Source organism: Chiloscyllium punctatum, chromosome 9, assembly GCF_047496795.1.
Source record: "Chiloscyllium punctatum isolate Juve2018m chromosome 9, sChiPun1.3, whole genome shotgun sequence".
Taxonomy (NCBI): Eukaryota; Metazoa; Chordata; class Chondrichthyes; order Orectolobiformes; family Hemiscylliidae; genus Chiloscyllium; species Chiloscyllium punctatum.
Window position 1 is genome coordinate 54651939 of NC_092747.1, and position 24194 is coordinate 54676132.

Here is a 24194-nt window from a genome sequence, read left to right on the forward strand (position 1 = left end):
CTTGCATCCGGAATGTCTGAGGAGAGATTACACTTCTTCATCTTCCAGCAGTAACGGTTTTGAAGCTGCATCCTTTTCAGATTCTGAAGTTTCCTTGATGCGAGATGAAGGGGGAGCACCCACGATTTCTGCCAGGCCTTTTGGGTGTAGTGAGGGGCCAGGCATGTTTGTGAGTCAACAGACTCAGGTGATCCACGTGGTTGCTCAGGACTGTTTCACCTACCCGCACTTTATCTTTCACAGGACCCGAGCTCGTGTCAACCTCGCCTTGTACCCATACAGGGCCAACTTCATCCCCTGAATTAAATTGTCTCTCTCACTTAGAGGTGGCATTTGACTGCCTTGGAGTTCCTACTGCTGTTTCACTTTCCCTTTCAGTCTGGAAATATCAGGTTTAAGTTGGTGAGAAGTCTTCTTCCCATCAGCAACTCTGCTAGAACTATCCTCGTTGTTGCACGTGGGACGGTCCTATAATTGAACAGGAGCCAGGACAGTTTGGTATTGAATGAAGCTGACAGCTGTTTGTTTAGGCCTGCCTTCAAAGGTTGGATCACTTTTTTCGCTAGGCCATTGGCTGATCGATGGTCTGGAGCTGTCCTCATCTGCCGAATACCTTTGGACTTTGGGAAATATTTGAATTCCCTGCTGGTAAATAATGTCCCATTGTCTGTGACCAATACTTCTAGGAGTCTGTGCATCACAAATGATGCTCGCAGCTTCTCATTCAGGGGTACCCCAAAATCACATGCCTCTGCCAGTCAAATATAACCTTGTCAAAAATCTTGATATGGATTCCCCGGTTCTTCATCAGCCAAATAAAACTCTTAGTCTCTTAGGATTAGAGAAAGTCCAGGTTCATAATATTCCTAAATCAACTCTGTCAACTCTTGGAAGGTTTTAGTGTCTGGTACCTCTGAGAAAGTTAAACCCTTAAAACCAGAAACACTGCAGGTCTACACATAGTCAGAAGGATTACTTATTGCTTTTCATCTGCCCCAATGTCAAATGTATTGCATTCTTTCTACATACTGGGCCCAGTCTTCCAGAGCAGATTCAAATGAGTCAAGCTTCCCAAATAGAGGTATGATGCTTATCCTAACTCTAAGATGGAAGTTGCAAATGAATGTTCTAGAATCCTAGAATCCCTACAGTGTGGAAATAGGCCATTTGGCTCAACAAGTCCACACCGACTTTCCAAAGAGCATCCTGCCCAGACCCATCTCCCTAGCTTATATTTCCCTGGACACTACGGACAATTTAGCATGGCCAATCCATCTAACCTGTACACCGTTGGATTGCAGGAGGAAACCAGAGCACCCCGATGAAACCCACACAGACACGGCGGGAATTTGCAAACTCTGCACAGACAGTCACCTGAGGCTGGAATCGAATCCAGGTCCCTGGCGCTGTGAATCAGCAGTGCTAACTGCTGAGTCACCATGCCACCCCGTTCTTCAGGCATGTCCTGCTTTTCCCATTGCCACTGAAATAACTGCACAGAGGCCGGGTGCCATCACCAAGTCACCCTTTATTTACTAGTGCACAGTACACTGGCTGTGGCCAACCAGCTTGAAGTCAGTCCTCATCAGGAGATTCTAATCTCCTGGTTATATTCTATTTTAAACGGAAGGCAATGTCTCCTTTGTCAAGGGTCTCCTGATTATATTTTTTTCTCCTTGTTATGTATATATTTTAACTTTATTAAACAATACAGTTTACAAAACAGATAACATTAACAGCTGTATACAGCGAAACAGCAATTTACAAGGGAGAGGAGTGGCAAAGCCAGGCCCCAAACCCTACCATTCAACAGTCCTCAGGGAAATGAGGACAAACCTCAAATCCCAGGTTCAGTCATCACAAAACAGTAACAGTAACAAATACATATAACACAGTCCAATTAGATTTTAAAAAGTGCATAGAATAGAGATCCCCCCAGCAACACAACAAGCCACCTGTCCGTCCATCCCACCTTCCCGCCACACTAAGGCAGCCCGCCCCTACGCCCATTCTGGCTCTTCGTCTGCCCTGACACACCTTCCTCCTGGTTATATTGGTCAGCCAGGTGTTACCTGATTGGCCCAGGTTAAAAACTCCTATCAAAAACCTCATAGTCAATCACTACAAAGACCAAAAGTGCAGTTTTGCCCTTCTTGGAGGTGACGTGAAAGGGAAATAATGGAGTGACTTGGCCTGGGAGAGAATCTCATTTCCTGTTCCTGGATGTCTCTTTATAAGCAGAAAACACATTTCATATCAGGGCTGTTCACAGGAAGTGGTTTTAACGTGTCAAATCTGTTGTCTGTTTGCCCATTGTCAGAGTCCTCTGTTATCGTTTGATCTAGATAGAAAAATTGCCATCCTTCTCTTTGTAGAGTAAGTTTCAGATTTAAGGTTTTCTTCCAACAATAACAGAGAGTTTGCCCAACGATTCCTAGTGATTCCAATTTTGCTCCTGGATGCCATACTAAGTCTCCAAAAATCAGCATCAAGTCAGGTGGAATCTTGCATGACATTATTTACTTAATTACTGTGACCACCATCTAATGACAGTAACCTACTACTGTAGGCCTGTGCATATTAAAGTAAATGTTTGAAATACATCAAAACTCAGCAAGGGAACAGCAACAATGGCAATAAAAACAAAAGAAGGAAAACTAAATGGACATAACAGCAAATGAGAAAAAAAAGAAATTCAACAAGAAATGGAGATCCAACAGTAACGTATGGATAGGACAGCAATTTATATCTTCACTGAATTACAACTATTCAAGCAGTTCTGTTTTGCAAATCAAGTGAAAATTATCCTGAGAAGAGATCTCTGCAAATCCTTCTTGCAATCAGCAAGTTGGGTCTCGCAGGATGAATTTTGTCTTACCATGGAAAATGAGGAAAATCCAGAGAAGATCTGGAGACAACCTGAAAACCCGCTCCAAGTGAGAATTAACTTCAGGATTAACAGATTTTAAGGTGCCTCATCTTCAGTAACACTAGGTCAAAATTCTATAATTCTATCCCTAACGGCATTGCACAGCACATGGACTGCAGCAGTTCAAGTAGGCAGCTCACTACCACCTTTTCAAGAGCAACTAGGGACAGGCGTAAAATGCTGATCAGCCCTCAATGCCTACATTCCACAAAAAAACAGAATAAAACTACCTTTTGAATGTTGTATTTGATCCTGAAGAGTTTTGCACTGTGGAGGCCTTTCAGCTTGCATTTTTTCTTTTAATGCAAGAAGCCTTTCCTTGGCCTTATATTTATCATTTAATTAGGAAATCAAGCTGTCAGCTTATTTTTGTTGAAAGGGAAACAGAGATTATAATTAATAGAATAAAAATTTTAAGGAGACAGAAGGCAGATTCACCCTTTGACTGTTTAATCTGCACTCCTTGAACTTTCAGAAATTGGCGCTGCTAATTTCTGCATGCTTTAAAGAACAGCATTGTTGTCTCCTGATCTACAGTGATGTTTCCAAGTGTTTACCACCAAGAGCTTGGACTCTTTTGTAAATGGCCACTGCTGCTTATCACTATGCAACCATCCTGACCTGCCACTGTGATGTGGGACCTTGCCTTTAAGGTACTTGCATTTGATAAGATAGTACTTAAAATTAACTGACAATCTTCAACTCTCATGGTATGATATCTATGTTAGCTCCCATAATATAAATATGAATGCAAGGTGAATCACAAGGTACTGAAGGATTCAGTAAATATTTATTACAGCTCCTGATATTTACATATGTACATTAAACTCACAGGCACTTATGTCCTATTTAGATGTCCTATAGCATACTTCCATCAGAATGTCATGCTGCAAGAAGACAGAGCTCAGTAAGATGGAACTTAAAGATGTTGGATATAAACTAGATGGGCAGAGGATGAGATCCTGTGAGTAGTTAAGAGGGAGGTTTCATTGAAGTGGATGAAAAGTTAAAACTTGCGTAAATTAATCTGACAGCCAAATAAGCAAGCAGTAAGTTTAGAAAGGCTAAATGGAATATATTTCAATGCAAAGGGCAGAGGAATAAGACAGATGAACCAAGGGAACAGATATTCTGATGTGCTTATCATGTCATATCTTTGACCAAACCTTGGCTGAAAGATGGGCTGGATTAGCAGCTCACCATTACTGGTTATAGGGGATTTCAGGCAAGATAGAGGGAGATCGAAGTGAAGTGGCAAGTTGCAGTTTGGGATCTAAATAATTGGAAATGGCCTGGGTCTGGCGTATCAGTGGGGAGTCATTTTGGAGGTAGTGACCATAACTCAATTTGATTTAGGATAGTTCTCAAAACAAAGGATAAACTTGGGATGGGAATAAAATTCTAAATAGGAGAAAGAATAATTTTATTAAAATCAGATTCAAACTGGCCTAAGTGAACTGGGAACAGTTATTCACAGATAAAATCATGTCAGAGTAATGGGAGGCACTCAGGAAGAATGGACTAGTTGGACTGAAGGGTCTGTTTCCATGCTATAAGACTCAAAGAAAACTGGATGCCACATGCACCTAAAAGCAAAATAATGTGGATGCTGGAGTTCTGAAATAAAAATAGAAGTGATGGAGAAAATCAACATCTCTGGCATCATCGATGCAGAGAGAAACAGAATTAACATTTCAAATCCAATCACGACACTTCTTCAGAACAGGATTCCTCGTCTCTGACCTATCCTTGCCATGAAAGTATTGGTCTGGCAAGTCCAGTTCAGCATATGAGCCAATGGTAAGGCCCAAGAATGTTGACAGTGGGGGATTCAGAGATGATAATGCCATTCAATGTCAAGGAACCTTGATGAGATTCTCTCATTGCTGGCATTTGTGTGGATATTGTCTTGCAATTTGATGTGGATGGCTTCAGCATGTAAGGAGTGAGAAAGGTGCTGTATATTGAACAATCAATCATCTGAGGACATCCACACTTCTGACTTTATGATGGAGGGAAGGCCATTGATGAAGCAACTGAAGATGGTTGGATAATTCCCTGAGGAACTCCTACAAGAGATGTCCTGGAACTAATATGATGAACCTCAAACAACGACAACCATATTCCTTTGTGGCAGATATGATACCAACCAGCTTTCCTGATTCGCATTCAATTCAGTTTTGCTAGGGCTCAATGATGCCACACTTTGTCAAATATGGCCTTGATGCCAAAGAGAAGTCACTCTCACCTCACCTCTGGAATCCACCTGTATTGATCATGTTTTATCAAAAGTTATAATGAGATCAGGAGCTGAGTGGCCCTGGCAGAACTTAAACTGAGTAATAATGAGCAGGTTATTACAAAGCAAGCGTTGTTGATAGCACTATTGATGACTTCATCACTTTACAAATGATGTGTAGACTGATGCGGTGGTAATTACCTGGCTTGAATTTGTCCTACTTTGTGTACAGGACACAACTGTTCAATTTTCCACATTGTTGGGTCAGTGTCAGTGTTGAAGCTGTACTTGAACAGACTGGCTAGGGAGCGGCAAGTATTGGAGCACAGGTCTTCATTCGATTGCTGGAATATTGTCAGGGCCCATAGCCTTTACAATAACCTGTGCCTCTAACTGTTTCCTGGTATCATATGAAGTGAATCAAATTGGCTAAAGACTGGCATCTGTGACACTGGAGACCACAGGAAGAGGCCAAAATGGATCTTTCATTTGGCACCTTTGGCTGGTAATTGCAACAAATGTTTTAGCCTGGTTATGTTGAGCTCTCCCACTACTGAGGATGGGAGTATTTGTGGAACCTCCTCCTCCAGTGATGTGTTTAATTTTCCATCAGCTTTATAGCTAGATCTGGCAGGATGACTGAGCTTAGATTTGGTCCATTGTTGTACAATTGCTCAGCTCCATTGTTGGCTGTGTATGCTGTTTGGCTGTCAAGTAGTCCTGTTTGGTAGCTTCACCAGATTGCCACCTAATTTTCAACTATGCCTGGTGTTGCTCTGGACCAACCCTCCAGAAATCTTTGGTGTACTTGGTTTAATGGTAGTGGTAGAATGAGGGATATGCTGGGCTGTGAGGTTGCTGCTGGTATTTGAATATAATGCTGCAGCACCTGATAGCTCTCAGTGTCTTGGGGATGGTCAGCCCAGCGTGGCTCCATCCGTTCAAAGTTTCTCTCATTAGCCACATGATAGTGTCACATAATGTTTTGGATAATATTATAAATGTGAAGACAAGATTTTGTTTCCACCACAACTGGAAATTCAGCATTCCTACTGACACTGTAATGGACAAATACAGGCAGATTGCTGTGAATAGATAATAAATTATCTTCTTCTCTCTTGTTCATTCTTTCACCATCTGCTACTGAACTTGGCTCACAGCAATGTCCTTTAGGACTCAACCAGATCTGTCTGTAGTGGTGCTGTGAAGACACTGGACATTGAAATCCTGTACCAGAGTACATTCTGCATCATTGCCACTCTCAGGGATATTATAAAATAGTGTTCGATGCGAAGGAACATTATTTTACCAGTTGAAGGGTAGAGGATACGTGATTACCATCAGCAGCTCTCCTTGTCCACTTTTGAACTGGTGCCATGAGATTCCTGAGGTCTGGAATCAATGCTAAGGGCTTCTGGAACAATTCCCACCCAATGTGGGAATACACCACTGTGCCAACACATCTGCTGGCCTGGACTGATCATGCGACAGAATATATCCCAGGATGGTGATGGTGTTTTCTGAGCATTGGTTGTGAGGTATGATTCCATGAGCATGGCCATGCTTGTTGATATCACTGTGAGGCTGTTGTTTGACTAATCAAGTGCTCGCAAAGAGGATTTTACATAGTTGACAGTGCCATGTTTGATGTTCTAATTCCCAGTGCCCAGTCAATGCCAGGTGGTTTGTCTGGTTTTATTCCTTTGAAATTTTTTCACAGTTTGATACACCAGAGAGGCTTGCTAGGTAATGTCAGCCACATTGCTGAGGGGCTGGATTCATATGTAGCCCAACATATTTCCTTCCCTAACTGGTATGAGTCAATCAAATGTTTTTTTTGCAACAATGGCTTCATGGTCATTAATCATTCAGCTTTTAATTTTAGATTTTTTTTGTTAGAATTCATGCCATGGTGAGATTTGAAACTGGGTCATCAGGTCATTATCTGGCTCTGTACATTACCTGTCCAAAGACAATATCACTATGCCACATCTCCCCTTTCTTTACAGCTCCAGGTTTCTCATTATTTATAAAGTATGTTGATCTAACAGTTCTCCACTTTAAATTCTAGCTGTTTTAGTTTTGTTAATTAAATAATGCATTTTATTACTTAGCATTATCAGAAAGTTGGATACATTGCTCTGTTTTCCTCTTTTAGGTCATTTACATACATAGTGAAGAGCTAAGGCTGCCGTACTGATCCCTGATGGACACTAGTCATGTCCTTTCAATTGGAGTACACACACTCATTAGCCCTACAGTCCATCTCCTTCATCCTAAACAGTTCCCTGTCAATGTCAAAATATTATCTCCAATTCCATCTATCCCTATTTTTGGGAACAGTCCCTTGTGTGGAACCTTTTCCATCTCTTTATTTGTCCATATTCTGTTACTGTCCCTAATAACAATACCCATGACTTCCCAATAATATACATTAGACGGATAAGCTTATTATTTCCTAGTTTACCTTTCCTCTCCTAATATTCAGCATCCATCAATGCATATTTGTTCTGAAAGAGTATTTGCTACTTGCACCAATAGATGTGGTTGCAGCAAAGGAGGGAGCTGACACTGTCTAGTATAGAGCTTTATTTTTTAATTTATTGGGCATCACTGGATGGCCAATACTTATTTCTTGTCCCTAGTTGCCCTTGAAAAGGTGGTAATGAGCTGTCTTCTTGAACCACTGCAGCTTCCACTGCTGTAGGGACACCAACAATACTGTTATGGAGAGAATTCCAGGATTTTGACTCAGTCACACTGAAGGCACAATGATATATTTCCAAGACAGGATGGTGATTAGCTTGGTTATTGCAAACAATGTTGTTCTCATGCATCTGCTGTCCTCGTCTTTCTAGATGGAATTGGTCATGGAAGTATCTGAGGATCTTTGGCAAATTTTTGCAGTGTATCTTGGAGATAGTACATGGGGTTGCTACTGAGCATCAATGGTGGAGGGAGGGGATGCTTGTAAATGTTGTGTCAAACAAACTGGCTGCTTTGTCCTGTTGTCAACCTTCTGGAGTTGTTGGAGCTACACGTGGGGAGCATTCCATCACATTCCTGGCTTTGCATTGTTGAACATAGACAAGCCTTGGGGAGTCAGGAAGTGAGTTATCAATTGCAGGATTCCTTCCCTCTGGACCTGCTCTTGTAGCCACTATACATATACGGCAACTCCAGTTGAGTTTCTGGCCAGGATGTTGTTTGTGGGGGAATCAGTGATGGTAATTCCATTGAATGTCAAGGGACAGTGGTTAGGTTGTCCCTATTGAAGATGGTCATTGCTTGGCATTTGTGTGGCACAAATTTCACTTGGCACTTTTAAGCCCAAGTCTGGGTACTGGGTTTTACTGCAATTGAACATGGACTGCTTCAGTATCTGAGGACCCAGAATGTGTAGAACATTGTGCAATCATCAGCAAACATCCCCACTTCTGACCTTATGACGAAGGGAAGGTCATTGATGAAGCAGCTGAAGGTGTTTAGGCCTAGGACGCTACCCTGAGGAAATCCTGCAGAGATGCCCTAGAAATGAGTTGACTGGCCTCCAGCAACCACAACCACCTTCCTGTCAGGTATGACTCCAACCAGTAGTGAGATTTCCCCCGATTTCCATTGATTGTAGTTTTGTTGGGCATGTTGAATGTTGTTGCTGCCATTAGACTCACTAGAAACCTTTTCCATTTGTTCACATACAGTGGCAGCAATGCACAATGTCCATAAGATATTCTTCAGCATGCCTCAGTCATGCAACCTCAATGTCAAGTACAGCAGGCTTGTGGAGACAGCATCATGTGCAAATGCTCTTTATAGCACACTGTTTTGAATTAGACATTGTCATCCCTTCATTACCACTGAGTCAATATGATGTAACTCCCTTCCTTAAATTATGGAGGAAATATCACCACAAGAACTGCAATAGTTAAAAAAGAAATCCCTCCCATCATCTTAGAATAACACGAGAAGTGATAACTATAACTTTGCCACCGCTTTGCAGAGGAATAAGAATTACCAACAACATTTGGTTTCGGCTGGTGAAAGATGCATTGGAGCCATTCTTCATCTGGCATTTAAGAGGGGTTAAATTGGATAACCTCCGAAACGGACATAGGCACAATAAGCGTATAGCCAGCACTCCATGCACTGCTTTCTCAGGAACTCCTGAAATTATTACGGCACAACACTCTATTTCCAACTAACAATGGCTGACCATGGAAGAGCATGCACATTAATGTATGTGGACACGCAAAGGAGATTCTAGTTGAGGACATGGAACAGAGAAAAGACATTTCCATCATAAGTGCATCAGGAGATCCCTCCAGGCATTTAACTGAGACAGTACTGGAAAGAGAGATCAACTGAAGCAGTGAAGGAAGAAGATTATCTCACTTGAGTAATCAGGTTCATTGAATATACATTCACAGGTAATTGCATTACTAGCCTCAGCCATTGCTCAGTTCTTCACTACCACTATCACTGTTGTATGAGGGCATCAGGACTGAAGGCCAAATTTATGATGGCACAGAGCTACACACCACTGAGCATAAATAAAGCAATGTGGGTAGAAAGAGAAGACCCTGCATTCTCTGGATGAAGACTTCAAGAATCTAGACTGGAAGATTCAGTTGAGCACACAAACACATGAAGATAAGTTAGCCCCTACCTTTATAAATATACTAGGTTAGAGCCTATTATATCTATGATAGCCATGGACAGCAGCATTCACAATAAATATGAAGTTACTTTGAAATTTATGCTTGAAGACATTTCTTGACTTTGACTTTTCATAGATCACCCTCTCTCAAATCCAAAATCATATTGTAAAATACTACCTGCCAATAATCTAAGAATATTTATCTTCTTCACCTCACCCTTGCACATGGAGCACTGCTGCAGATCTCAGACCCATAACTCACAGCTCGCACACATTGGCAACTATTCAAACAAAATAGCCTTCAGGCGCATGGGAAGCACTATGTACAATCAATGCCATTCAACACTATGGGAACATTTGTCCAAACCCTTGTGTTCACCCTTTCTGTTTACTACACACAGGAGAGAATGAAATGAAAAGGTCTCTCTTTGCAGAGAGCCTTAGTGACCTGTTTTATGCAGAATTGCAAATTATAATTGCTGCTTTTGTTTGCTGCAGCAATCGGCCAGGAGTCACGTGTATAATAGTTTAGAGGCACAGTCATCTTGACAGGCATAGAAAATACAATCCATGTACTGCTCCGAAGTTGGATTTGTGACTATGGGACATAAGAACATAAAAACATAAAAATATAAGAACTCGGAGCAGGAGTAGGTTGTCCAGCCCTTCAAGCCTGCTCCGCCACTCAATAAGACCATGGCTAATCTTTTCATGGACTCAGCTCCACTTACTCGTGTTTTCACCATATCTCTTACTTCCTTTAGTTTTCAAAAAATATCTACCTTAGTTTGAAAAGCGATTACTGAAGTCGCGTCAACTACTTCCCTGGGCAAGGAATTTCATGGATCAACAATCCTTTGGTGAAGAAGATCCTTCTCAGTTCAGTTCTAAACCTGCTTTCTCTAAGCTTGAGGCCATGCCCTCTTGTCCTAGTTCACCTACTAGTGGAAACATTCTATCTATTTCTATTTTATTGATTCCCTTCATAACTTTATTTGTTTCTACAAGGTCCCCTCTCATTCTTGCAAATTCCAACAAATATAATCCCAGTCTACACAGCTTCTCCTTGTGAGCTAATCGTCTCAATTCCAGAATTGACCTAGTGAACTCCTCTGCACCCCCTCCAGTGCCCGTACATTCTTTCTTAAGTAAGGAGATCAAAACTGCACGCAGTACTCCAGGTGTGGCCTCACCAGCATCTTGTACAGCTGTAACATTACCTCTCTGCTTTTAACCTCAATCGCTTTAGCAATGAAGGACAAAATTCCATTTGCCTTTCTAATTACTTGTTGTACATGTAGACCAACCTTCTGTGATTCGTGCACAAAGACACCCAAGTCCCTCTGCAAATCAGCACACTGTAACTTTTTACCATTCAAGTAATAAATTATTTACTGTTGCTTCTATGAAAATGTATGATTTCACCTTTACTAACATTGTATTCCATATGCCAAGCCTTTGCCCCCAATGTGGGCAAAATTTCACAGTCCTCCGCGTACTTTACTCTGCCACTCATCTTAGTGTCATCGGCAAATTTTGACACTGTACACGTGGTCTCCAACTACAAATCAACTATATAAATTGTAAATAGTTGTGGTCCCAACACCAATCCCTGAGGCACACCACTAGTCACTGATTGCCAGCCAGAATAGCACTCATTTATCCCCACTCTTCGCTTCCTGTCAGTAAACCAATCCTCTATCTATGCTAATACTCTCCCCGTAACGCCATGCATCCTTATGCAGCAGCCTCATGTGCCGCATAAGGTTAGTTATGGGATATGATGAAATGGCTGAGGCATTGATTTCAATGGCAAGCTTTTCATGTGAAAGGCAGATCATCACAGAAGATCAGGCAGGAGAATTATTTCAATGTGTGGTTTGATGCTGCGCTGAGCTTGGGTTCTTTAATGACTAATTAAGGAGAAGGTAAAAACAAGGACAGCCTTAAGGCTCAGGCTTCAAAGTAACATTATTTATAAATTATTAATGCTAAATACTGGTGACATATGGCAATATACCAGACTTGATTTAATTAAGTTAGGGAATAACTATGAGTTCAAGTCCATGTGCTCCATCCAGAGAGTGAAGCGTTCTGGTGTGTAGTGTTATAGTCTTCTTCCATACAGCATTCCCACTCCATCTAATCTGTGAGGCTTATACTAGTGCTGTGCAGCTCTGTAAAATCACAAAGTCACTCCAGGTTCCTAATCTTATACAACACACCCTGACAGCTCTGCCAAAATGTACCCATTCCTTGGCATTAACATTGACTATAAGTTATGTACATATTCAAAGGAGTTACTTAGATTGCTATATATTTTATGCTTGCTTCTCTGACTCTTCCTCAAACAATACTTGTTTAGCAGTAACCTGCTCAATGGCGTTCAGTTTGGGTTCTGCCAAGGCCACTCAGTTCCTGACCACATTATAACCTTGGCATACACATGGACTGAAGTGTTAAATTCCAGAGGTAAGGTGAGAGTGACTGCCTTCGACAGTAAGGCTACGTTTAACAGAATGTGGCATCAAGGAGCCCAAGCAAAACTAGAGTCAAGGGGAAACTTTCTGCTGTTTGGAGTTATTCCTGACACAACGGATAATGTGCTAAAGCGGTTGAGGGTAGCTGTATCAGTTTCAGGACAGTTCTGCAGGAGTTCCTCAGGATAGTGTTCTTGGCCCAACCATCTTCAGCTGCTTCATCAATGACCTTCCCTCCATCATAAGACCAGAAATGGGGATTCACAATATTCAGCACCATTCATAACTCCAGATACTGAAGCAGACTGTGTTCAAATGCAGCAGGATATGCACAACATGAAGTTTTGGTCTGGCAAGTGGCAAACCACATTCATGCCATTGAAGTGCCAGGCAATGATGATTTCCAACAAGAGAAAATCTAACATTACACTTAACATTCAATTGCATTGCTATTGCTGAATTCCCCCAGTATCAATATCCCAGGCTGTTACCATCAACCAGAACGTGACTCCATTGGTCATATAAATACAGTGGCTACAAGAACAGGTCTGTCCGAGGATTTAGTCCAATTAATCAGAGATTACAAACACACATATTGGACTGAGAACTGACAAGGATTTATTTTAAAAAACAGCAATATCACAGAAGAGACTTGACCCAACTGAAACAGTCACTGACAGGCTGTTCAGAAGGAACCACAGCTTCTTCCCCAAACAGAGAATACAGTGGAGTTTTATGCCCTTACTACAATGAAGTGTGAGTTATGAGAGTATGGTGTGAGTTGTACAATAAAGAGAAATAAAGTTCATTCATTGAAAAGATTCAAGTGTCTGGTGTCTGACAATAAGTTTCTTAATTGACGCAGGAGATTCCTATCCTTGGCTGGAGTTAACGGGTAGAAAGTAGGAGAAAGTGAGGACTGGAGTTAACGGGTGTCATCCTGGTATCAATGTGTTCGTATTGTTGAGGGGGGTAAGCAAAGTATCTTTGGTGACTTCTTGTCTGGGTACCCTTTGTGAAGGCTTGACTCCTAGTGGGAGCAGCTGTGCCCTGAGAACATCAGAACTCCAGTCCTCACTTTCTCCTACTTTCTACCCGTTAACTCCAGCCAAGGATAGGAATTTCCTGAGTCAATTAAGAAACTTATTGTCAGACACCGGACACTTGAATCTTTTCAATGAATGAACTTTATTTCTCTTTATTGGACAACTCACACCATACTGTCAGTGTGAGGCTCATTTTCAGTTACTATGAAGAAGTATATTCGCTTGGTCTGGGGCTGGATGAATCATGTCCTGAGGTATGTGTGATGTCTGGGGCAGCTGGTTTGGGCAATTTGAGGCATTGTGGATAGGCTCATTGACTAAGTACAGACATTTTGTGTTGTCTGTTTTGTGGCCATGTTATGGGTGGCCAGGATCTGTATTTTTTCCCACGAGGTCAGAGGCTAGGAATATTGTAGCAGATAGCTCATCACCTCACTTCCGAGAGCCTGTTCACCACTTACAAGGTACAAGCAAGAGTTATAATGTGATTGTGATCATCAATGCTCTCTGGATGAATGTAGCTCCAAAACACTCAAGCTTGACACTATATGTGATAAAGCAGCTCACTCGTTTGGCATCACATGCACACACAAACATTCACTGCCTCCATCAAGGATGCTCAGGAGCAGAGGTGTGTACCATCTAGAAGATGCACTGCAGTAACTCATGCAGGCTTCTTAGATAGAAGCCTCCAAATCAATTATCTCTACTGTCTACTCAGGCAAGTGCCACAATCACAAGTTCACCTCCAAGCCACTCACCACTTGACTTGGAAATATATTGCTCAGTGTTGCTGGGTCAAAGTTCCTGGAATCCCTCTTAAAAGCATTGTGGGTCTGCCTACAGCACGTGGGCTGCAGCACTTCAAGAATATTGTTAGAATTTTGATCTCCTTGTACTACACTCATTTTTGCTCTGTTGTATTCTTTGATGAATGTTAAATTCTGCTGTAAGGGCTGTTGCTGTCACATCAAAATTGAAAACAGTCACAGTTTCTGCTGGTTTAATTATGATTTTTAATGTGAAGTTCAGTTTCCTTTTCATAAAGACTTCTTCATGGAGCAGAGTTGAAGATATTCCTCTTCTAAGATGACTGAAGGTTACCCAAATGTCTGTGGGTGGAAACTTTTCAAAATGGCTTCATTTCAATTCATTAATTTTCATTTATTTTTTAACCGTGTCAAATCGATCCATTTCAATGTCATTCATTCCAATGTTTTTCTGTGTCTAAGGTATTTTCACACCAAGTTTGAAATCACATAATTAGATTAGTGCATTTTATCTTTATTCAATTTTTCATATTTTCATGAATAGAATCGGTAAAACAGCTGAGTTGTTGAATAAAACTTAAATGTGTGATCCAAATTGTTAAACTAATCAAAGTTTCATTAACTGTACCGTCAAAAGCTCTGTTAAAGGATTTTTATCTCTGACCTCTTAAATTTTTTTTTTCAGTTGTCTTTAAACCTGTGCCTGAAACTTCTTAATTTGCTGTTGTCAATTTTTTTAAAAATCAGGTCCTTAGTTCACAATTTTGTGAATTCAGTTTTAAAAGTAAGCTGTGTTCCTCAAAGTTTTGATTTCATTTGAAAATCTAATCCATGTTTTTTCAGTGAAGAGATGAAACCTGCCTGACAATTGGCTTCGGATACATGATTGAGATTTCTCCCTGGAACTGCTGATGGGCGTTTACTGCTCCTACTGCTTTTTTTGTTTTTTTCCAAAGCTCCTTTGATGCTTCTAGTTTTTTTTTGGTGGTTTCTCTGGAGCATTTTCTTTTTGGGAATATTTCCTCACAAGTGCTGTTCCCCTGTACTTTAAACCCACTTCTATGGGGAATCCAAGATGGCGGCGACCCAGCAAGGCTGAGTCTATAGTGCTCCTCCCAAGACTTGGGCAAAGTGGATCACCCACCTCCACCACATTCACCAAATCATTCAAAATAGTTTATACTTAATGTAATTAGTTGCTTAGTACTGAATTTAAACAATTTAATCTCCAGTAAAAATGACTAAAGGGAAGGGAGCCCGCAGTTCTCAGCAAGCAGGAGCCCCTCCCCCACCCTCTCCAGCTGCAGCAGAGGCATCTACAGCCGCCCCGGGGGACTTAACTACGATAACGAGCCTTGCGGAAATAATCTCTAAACTCGATGCGAAGATCAACGCCTTCACCGAAGAGTCCCGGAGCCGATAGGACTCACTCTCGACCGCGCTACAAAAGCACGACCGAGACATCAAGGAAATTGAGTTCGTCGAAAAAATATTCGTTTGCTGAGCCTTCCCAAATGGGAAGAGGAAGGCCAGCTTACAGCATTTCTCGGGCAGTGGCTTCCACAGCTGTTAAATCTGGAGGCTGGATCAGGCCAGGTAAGGGTGGAATGGGCCTACCGGGTTGCAATACCTGGGCCCAGCTCGAACCAGCGCCCCTGCCCGGTCCTGTTCCAGCTGCAGAGCTACAAGGAGAGGCAGATGCTCTTAGAAGCTTCCAGAAATCTTGGGAAAGATCCCCAAACCATGATTTATAAAGGGTCCAAGATTATGTTATTCTAGGACTTTTCCCCAGCTCTGGTCTGAAAGAGGAAGGCATTTGATGAAGTGAAGAAGTGTTTAAGAGACTTAAATATTCATATTCCTTGCACTGCCCAGCGATGTTACGCTTTAACCATGAAGGGTCTGTGTATAACTTCGGATCGCCGGAAAAGGCCAAGGATTTTTTGAACTCTCTGTTAGATAAATTGTAAGAGTTATTTGATGCTGTTTTGCTCTCCACCCAGTCCGGTTTACATCCCCTTTTTTTTAATATTAATCCCTTTTTTAACCTGACTGTTTAATATTATCTTCGGGGGGGTGGGGAGAGGGATTTATTTATTTGTTCTCTACTTAGCGATTTTCTCCCTTTTTTTAATATATATATAGGCCAGGGGGTCTAGTTAATGTTGGTGGGTGGAGGTGGTTACCTTATCCTGTTTTATTTCTGTCTTTAGGAGCGGGGTTGTTTTCCCCTGTTATTTTGTATTATTATATTTAATTATTACTTGTTGAGGCTGTAATGTTATAGTTATATATGTTTATACATGGTATTACCAAATATATCCAGGTGTTGTTGTGGGTGGGGTTGTGGTAGGGTGCTCACTCTAGCTCTGTAGTATATTTGAATTTTCTCCATCCTATCGAGGAGCGCCTGGACCAAGGGTGGGGCACTGGTTGGGAGAGGATACGATGGACTGTTGGAAAAGAAGTGATAACCCCTGGGAACAAGGGGGAAAATCTCTATTTAAATACTTTTTTTTATTTAGAAATAGTTTTTTATTATATTGATGTGAGTGTATTAAAGAGCCTTTATTTTTGTAAGTTTTATATGCTCTATGCTCGGGATGTTCTGGATAGGATTTCCCCTCCCGAGGGGTCTCGGACTTGCCCGGATGATTATGGTTGATCAGTCGGTTAAGTGGTGCACCTGGAATGTCAAGGGGAGTAATTCACCAGTCAAAAGGAAGAAAATATTATCAAACCTCAAGAAAGAAAGGATTGATATACCTCCCCTACAGGAGACACACTTATTGGATAAAGAACACTTGAAGTTATGACAGGGTGGATTTGATCAGGCCTTTTTTTCTTCTTTCAGCTCAAAAAGTAGGGGAGTTGTTCTTCTTATTTGGAAGAATTTCCCTTTCAAAATCCTAAATCAGATAAAAGATGAATCTGGACGATATATTTTGATTAAAGCCCTTATAAATGGAGAGGAATATGGGATCTTAAATTTGTATTGCACCCCCTGGCACATCCTTTTAAATTTATAATGGAAGCCTTCTCAAAATTGATGGCTCTCAGTGCTCGTCATACAATTAAAATCTCCCCCTATAATTGTATTATGGATCCAGAAATAGATAGGATTCCCAAAAGTACTGCAGGAGTATCTCCCAGATCTAGACAATTGGTGGATTTGAACAAAGAATTAGGATTAGTAGATATATGGAGATGTCTTCATCGACAGGGCAGAGATTTTTCTTTTTACCCCAATCCACATAAATGTCATACCAGAATCGATATGTTTTTTGCCCCCTCGATTTTCAAAAATTCCATATCCAGTAAAATAGGCAGCATAGCAATTTCCGATCACACTGCTGTAAATATGGAAATCAAGGCGAGGAACAATGAGACATCCCCCTGGCATTGGCGTATGGACCCCTTCCTGATGAAAGATAGTAAATTTGTAAAGTACTTATCTCAAGAATTTAAAACATTTTTAGAAATTAATTCGGGTACAGCTAGCAACCCATCAATGATGTGGGAGATCATCAAAGCTTACGCGCGAGGTTTGATCATCTCATACTCAGCGACTCAGAAAAAATTGAAAGGAGAACAACAGCGTCTGCTCGAAGCTCACTTAAAAGCAGCTGAAACAGCATATGCTGATAGACCTTCTATCATCAAATTGGAAAGGATTACGGCCCTTAGGACAGCTCTAAACACCAAGCTTACCCAATCGGCTAAGAGGGAAATATTATTTGCAAAACAAAGGTTATATGAATTTGGTGATAAACCGGGTAGATACTTAGCATTTCTTGCAAAGAAAAAAAGGCCCCTCAAACTATCACGTCTATCAAGGAAAGTACGGGTATTTTGACTCATGATCATAAAAGGATTAACGTAATCTTTAGAAAATTTTATTCTGATTTATATAAATCACAGGATTGCGAAGACAGGACTAGGAGGATGCAGTCATTTTTTAAAAACCTGACCTTTCCGGACCTAACTCCGGAATAGGTATCGGTCTTGAATGTCCCCCGAACAATCCAAGAAATACTTGATGCAATCAGGCAACTTCAGAGCGGTAAGGCACCTGGTCCAGATGGCTTTCAAGCTGAATTCTATAAAGAATTTACAGAAATATTGGCTGGTCCATTTATGGACACGTATAACTATTCATACAGTCAGGGTCGTCTCCCGCCTTCGCGCTGAAAGAGGCGAATATCTCTCTTATCCTCAAAAAAGGAAAGGACCCAGAAGATTGCGCATCATACAGACCAATATCCCTGCTAAATGTAGATTTTAAAATCCTCTCTAAAACGTTAGCATTGAGGCTCGAAAGAGTATTGCCACAAATCATTAAGGAGGATCAGATGGGGTTTATTAAGGACCGTAGATCATCCAATAATATTAGAAGGGTTTTGAATATGATTCAAGCCTGCCATTAGGGAAAGATACCAGGAGTAGTAGTTTCATTAGACGATTAAAAGGCATTCGACAGGGTTGAATGGTCATATTTGTTTTACACATTGGAAAGGTTTGACGTAGGAAAGGTGTTTATCAAGTGGGTCTCAACACTATATAGTGATCCCAAAGCAGTTGTGATTACCAATGGATTAGGTTCGGATAGCTTCAATGTGGGTAGGGGCTGCCGTCAGGGATGTCCTCTCTCACCATCGCTATTTACGCTAATAATTGAACCACTAGCAGAAGCTATACGGGCTGACCCTAATATAATGGCCCCAAGGATTGGTACAGGTAAACATAAAATTACCCTTTATGCAGATGATGTTCTTCTATTTCTCAGTAATCCTTTGATGTCCATGCCTCACTTAATCCAGGTTATTAATACATTTAGTGTATTTTCAGGCTATAAAATTAATTTCTCAAAATCGGAGGCTATGCCAATGAGTGGCCTTGCTAGTATATCCCACTTTTTGGATGGATCCCACTTTCCCTTTCAGTGGTACCTGGAGGGTTTTTTATATTTAGGCATTTTTATTACTCCAGTATTTGGTCAGTTGTATAAGGCTAATGTTGCGCATTTACTGGAGAGGATAAGGCAGGACCTCCAGCGATGGGGAGACCTTCCAATTTCCTGGTTGGGTAGAATAGCACTAATTAAAATGAATGCCCTGCCCCCTCTCCAATATCCTATGAGAATGCTTCCGGTGATGCTGCCAAGGCTGGCACTACGTAAATTATATGGCTGGTTGGGTTCCTTTATCTGGAATCATAGACGGCCCCTCATTAAGCTGAAGAAGCTACAGCTTTCACAGGCAAGGGGAGGATTGGATTTCCCAGATTTTAGGAAATATCAGTTAAGTTCCCTATCAAGTTACTTGGCTGATTGGGTCTTGTCAGATCCGCAATCAATCTGGCTGGACATCGAGGCTTCTCAAGTAAAATGCCCACTTATTAACCTTTTATTTTCAGACAAGAGGAAAATCATTATGGATCATTGTAAAAACCCTATAATACTAAACACAATTAAAGCTTGGAATATAATGCAGCAAAATGAGGGCAACTCACATAAAACTATGCTCCGATAGTGGGAGCATGGGGATTTCAACCAGGGGTTACAGATGTAATTTTCAAACTCTGGAGATCCAGGGGTATCTCATGTTTAGGGGATCTGTTTAAAGAAGGGGTCCAGATGTCTTTTGAACAGCTGCATCAGAAATTTGGATTACTTAATGGAGACCTCTTTCCATACTTCCAAATTCGAGACTACATACAGAAGAAGACTATGTTATTAGATAGTCTTTATAAATCAGATAGAGAACGTAGAGTGCTATGACCAATGGGGGTATCTTCCGTCAGCACTATTTATCATTTATTACATGAAGTATCGGGAGATATGGACAATCTGCTTAAATCATGGGATCAGGATTTGGGACTGGAAATCTCAATAAAAACGTGGAATGACATTTGGGAAAACAGCAGAATAATCACTATCTGCAACAGAACTCAAGCCATTCAGTTGAAGATACTTCATAGGGCCCATTAGCACTGGACTGATTGGCAAAATGTAAGGCAGGAGTATCTCCAATGTGTCCCAAATGTCAAATAGAGGTGGGCACTCTTGTACATTGCTTATGGACCTGTCATAAGATCCGTAGATATTGCACTAAAGTAGCAAGTACTCTGACAGAAATCTTAGGAACGGAAATTAGAGTGGACCCTATATCTCTCTCTCCTTTTGCGCTTTTCGAACTTACCCTCCTTGGATATGCACGGGAAGAGATTATTTTCTATTCTCTCCTTCTGAGCAAGGAAACATATTTTGGTAAACTGGGTGGCTGAGGGCCCCCCTGGACTTTTGAATTAGCACAGATTAATCATGGAATGTATTCCCCTTGACTTCCTTACAAATATGGTGCACCAAAAGACCGAATTATTTTATAAAATATGGCAGCCCTTCCTGAATTACATAAATACAGATATTTCGGCCATCCTAACAAGGGCTTTTATTTAATTGAGATGGTGGACCTGGCTGGTCCGGGGCCCCTTGGAAGAGGAATCCCGCATGAATATGGGTTTTGTTACGATTTGATGTTAATACATTCCAAGCATGTATCTCACTACTCAATTTCTGTGTTATCCATCGGTTTTGTTTTCTGTTCTTTGAATAATGTAAGAGACTTAAGTATACACTCTGGTTAATTGTAGGTTAGATTAGTAGTTAGTTGAGTTTTCTTTTCTCTTGGTATCTTTTTTATTGTTTGATAAATTTTGATTATTATTTATTTAAGATTTAATTGTATATCAATGTTTATACTTGGGGTTTTTATTTATTTGTAAACTTGTAAAAATGTTAAATTTTCAATAAAAATATCTATTAAAAAAACCTCACTTCTCTGAGGTCAGGATTTGTTTCCATTACTTAATTTTCCGTTGGTTATATGGCAAGCGTCACCTGGTCAGTCAAAATTACACATGGACCTGTTTATGTTTGGCAGTCCTTGAACCCTTCTGTTGCTCAATAAATTGTTTTCTTATCCTTGTGAATTTATGTGAAGTATCGTTTTAGTAGAGTCATAGAGATGCACAGCATGGAAACAGGCCCTTTGGTCCAATTCATCTATGTGAACCAGATATCCTAACCTAATCTCGTCACATTTGTCAGCACTTGGCCCATATCCCTCTAAACCCTTCCTATTCATATACCCATCCAGATGCTTTTTAAATGTTGTAATTGTACCAGCCTCCACCACTTCCTCTGGCAGCTCATTCCATACCTGCACCACCCTCTGTGTGAAACAGTTGCCCCTGAGGTCTCTTTATATCTTTCCTTTTCTATCGACAAAACCCTAGCCAGAGAAACAATAGCTAACCTACTGGACAGACATAACAGACAACAGGACGTTGAACCTACCAACAAAGACGGCATACTTAAACTACTGGACTTGTGCCTCACAACACACTTCACATTTAACAACCAGATATACGAACAAATCAACGGAACACCCATGGGCTCACCGATCTCTGGACTCTGCAAGACAAATTCCCAGCTCGGTGAACAGAACCACAACAACGAGCACCCGAGCTACAAATCTTCTCCCAAACCTGGTTCCCCTCTCACCCTAAACCTATGCCCTCTAGTTCTGGACTCCGCCACCCCAGGGAAAAGACTTTGTCTGTTCATCCTATCCATGCTCCTCATGATTTTATAAACCCCTTTAAAGGTCACCCGTCAGCCTCCGATGCTCCAGGGAAAATAACCCCAGACTTTTCAGCCTCTCCCTATAGCTCAAATCCTCTAACCCTGGCAACACCCTTGTTACTTTTTTCTGAATCCTTTCAAGTTTCACAACATCTTTCCGATAGAAAGGAGACCAGAATTCCATGCAATATTCCAAAAGTGGCCTAAGCAATGTACAGTACAGCTGCAACCTGACCTCCTAACTCCTACACTCAATGCTCTGTCCAATAAAGGACAGCATACCAAACATCCTTTTCACTATCCTATCTACCTGTGACTCTACTTTCAAGGAACTATGAACCTGTGCTCCAAGATCGCTTTGTTCAGCAACACTCCCCAGGACCTTACCATTAAGTATATAAGTCCTGCTCTGACTTGCTTTTCCAAAATGCAGCACTTCACATTTATCTAAATTAAACTCAGTCTGCCACTTCTCAGACCACTGGCCCATCTGATCAAGATCCCATTGTACTCTGAGGTAACCTTCTTTGCTGTCCACTATATGTCCAATTTTGGTGTAATCTGCAAACTTATTAACTATACCGCCTATGTTCACATCCAAATCATTTAAAGAAATGATGAAAAGCAGTGGACACAGTACCGATCCTTGTGGCACACCACTGATCACAGGCCTCCAGTCCAAAAAGCAACCCTCCACTACTACCCTCTGTCTTGTACCTTCAAGCCAGTTCTGTATCCAAATGGCTAGTTCTCCCTGTAACCTTGCTAACCAGTCTCCCATAAGGAACCTTGTTGAATGCCTTACTGAAGTCCATATAGATCATCTAAACTTTATAGCTCTACTCACCATTAGAGGGAAAGCAGTATTCAGTGAGACAGGGAATGAACACGCATGCATTAAGATTAATTTGTTTTTGAAAGCTTCAGTCAGATTTCTGAGTGAACAGCCTCATGAAAGGCCACAGACTGGGAACAATCCTGAAGCACCTCCTTTTCCTCCTTCCATCACTTTTCAGTATTTAATGTTTGTGAGGTCACATAGACTGCTGCATTGTCCTGAAATGCTATGCTTTTAACATGAGTGACATCTCTTTGTGCAGTTTCTCTTGTCAGGCCAATGTGCAGCAAGGGAGCTGTGAACTGCCCACTATACACCTCCAAGCCTTGAATGGCAGTGTGCTCAATTGAATAGCTGAAGGATAGAAAGGCACTTTATCAAAGTACAGCTATTTATGAACACATGCAACACTACTTCACATGCTAAAAATGATCCAACAAGAGATGTCTTAAAATATTACCTGCAATTGACATGAGGGTGCTTCACAGAATAGAAAAAGATCCAGAGAAGGTCTGAGGAGGAACTTAAGGATCAACTCAAGACGTGAATCAAAATTCAGATTAATAGAGTCCAACTGATTTCATACAGACAGAAACTCTGAGAGTCTATTGATAACTTTATTCCCAGAAACCATAGGAAAGGACGTAAGTATGATTTTTCTGAAGAACAACACATAGAAGGGCAAGTTGAATTGATACTACCCCTACTCTGTTCAATATTCTCAGGAAAGATCTGAGCGAGAAAAAGGGCTACACGATTGACTTCATCTCAAAGCTGGAGGCCAGCATGAAGCCATAGTATCAGGCCAACATCATTTACTTGCTTTGGGAGAAGCCAACAACGTTGCTGCAGCTACCAAAACAGTAGGATCTGTTGCACCTACCCAAAATTGCCCGGAATATTTACATATGTGCAAAGCATAGTGCCATGGTGGCTCAGTGATTAGCACTGCTGCTTCACAGTGCCAGGGACCGGATTCAATTCCAGCCTCAGGTGACTATAGGGAGTTTGCACATTTGAATGTGGGTTTCCTCTGGGTGCTCCAGTTTCCTCCCACTGTCCATAGATGTACAAGAGTAGGTGGATTGGCCATGCTAAATTGCCCATAGTGTCCAGGGATGTGCAGGTTGGATGGATTAGCCATAGGAAATTCAGGCTTACACGGAGTAGGTCTGGGTAGCATTCTCCTTCGAGGGTCAATGTGGGCTCAATGGGCCAATTGGCCTATTTCCACACTGTAGAATTCTATGATTTGATGTGCACCAAAATTCACTGAGCAGGAATTTTGATTTCAAAAGCCAAACCAGACCCTGATACAAGAACCAGGAATCCAACAGAGTGGCTCAGGACATGATGCTGCAATAGGGAATTTTGTCAAATGCATGCAACATATAAATAAGCAACTAACAAACCAAAAACTCTTGGAAGATGACCAGGTCTCTCATGTTACCAACTTCACACACCATGCAGGCAGCATAAGTTGAGCAGAAGCTTTTTGATCCTTTGACATCATATGTCCCCAAGAAACAGGTTAAAACATGCTAAAAGCCAAAATTGATATCGACATTCATACCAAAGTATCACCACGAT

The 24194-nt window shown here is 41.2% G+C and overlaps 1 protein-coding gene across 1 annotated transcript in view; it reads right to left on the reverse strand.

Annotated features, from left to right (window-relative positions):
- The window catches only part of LOC140481691 (high-affinity choline transporter 1-like), a 92555-nt gene that overhangs the window by 24252 nt on the left and 44109 nt on the right, over positions 1-24194 (reverse strand). The window lies entirely within an intron of this gene.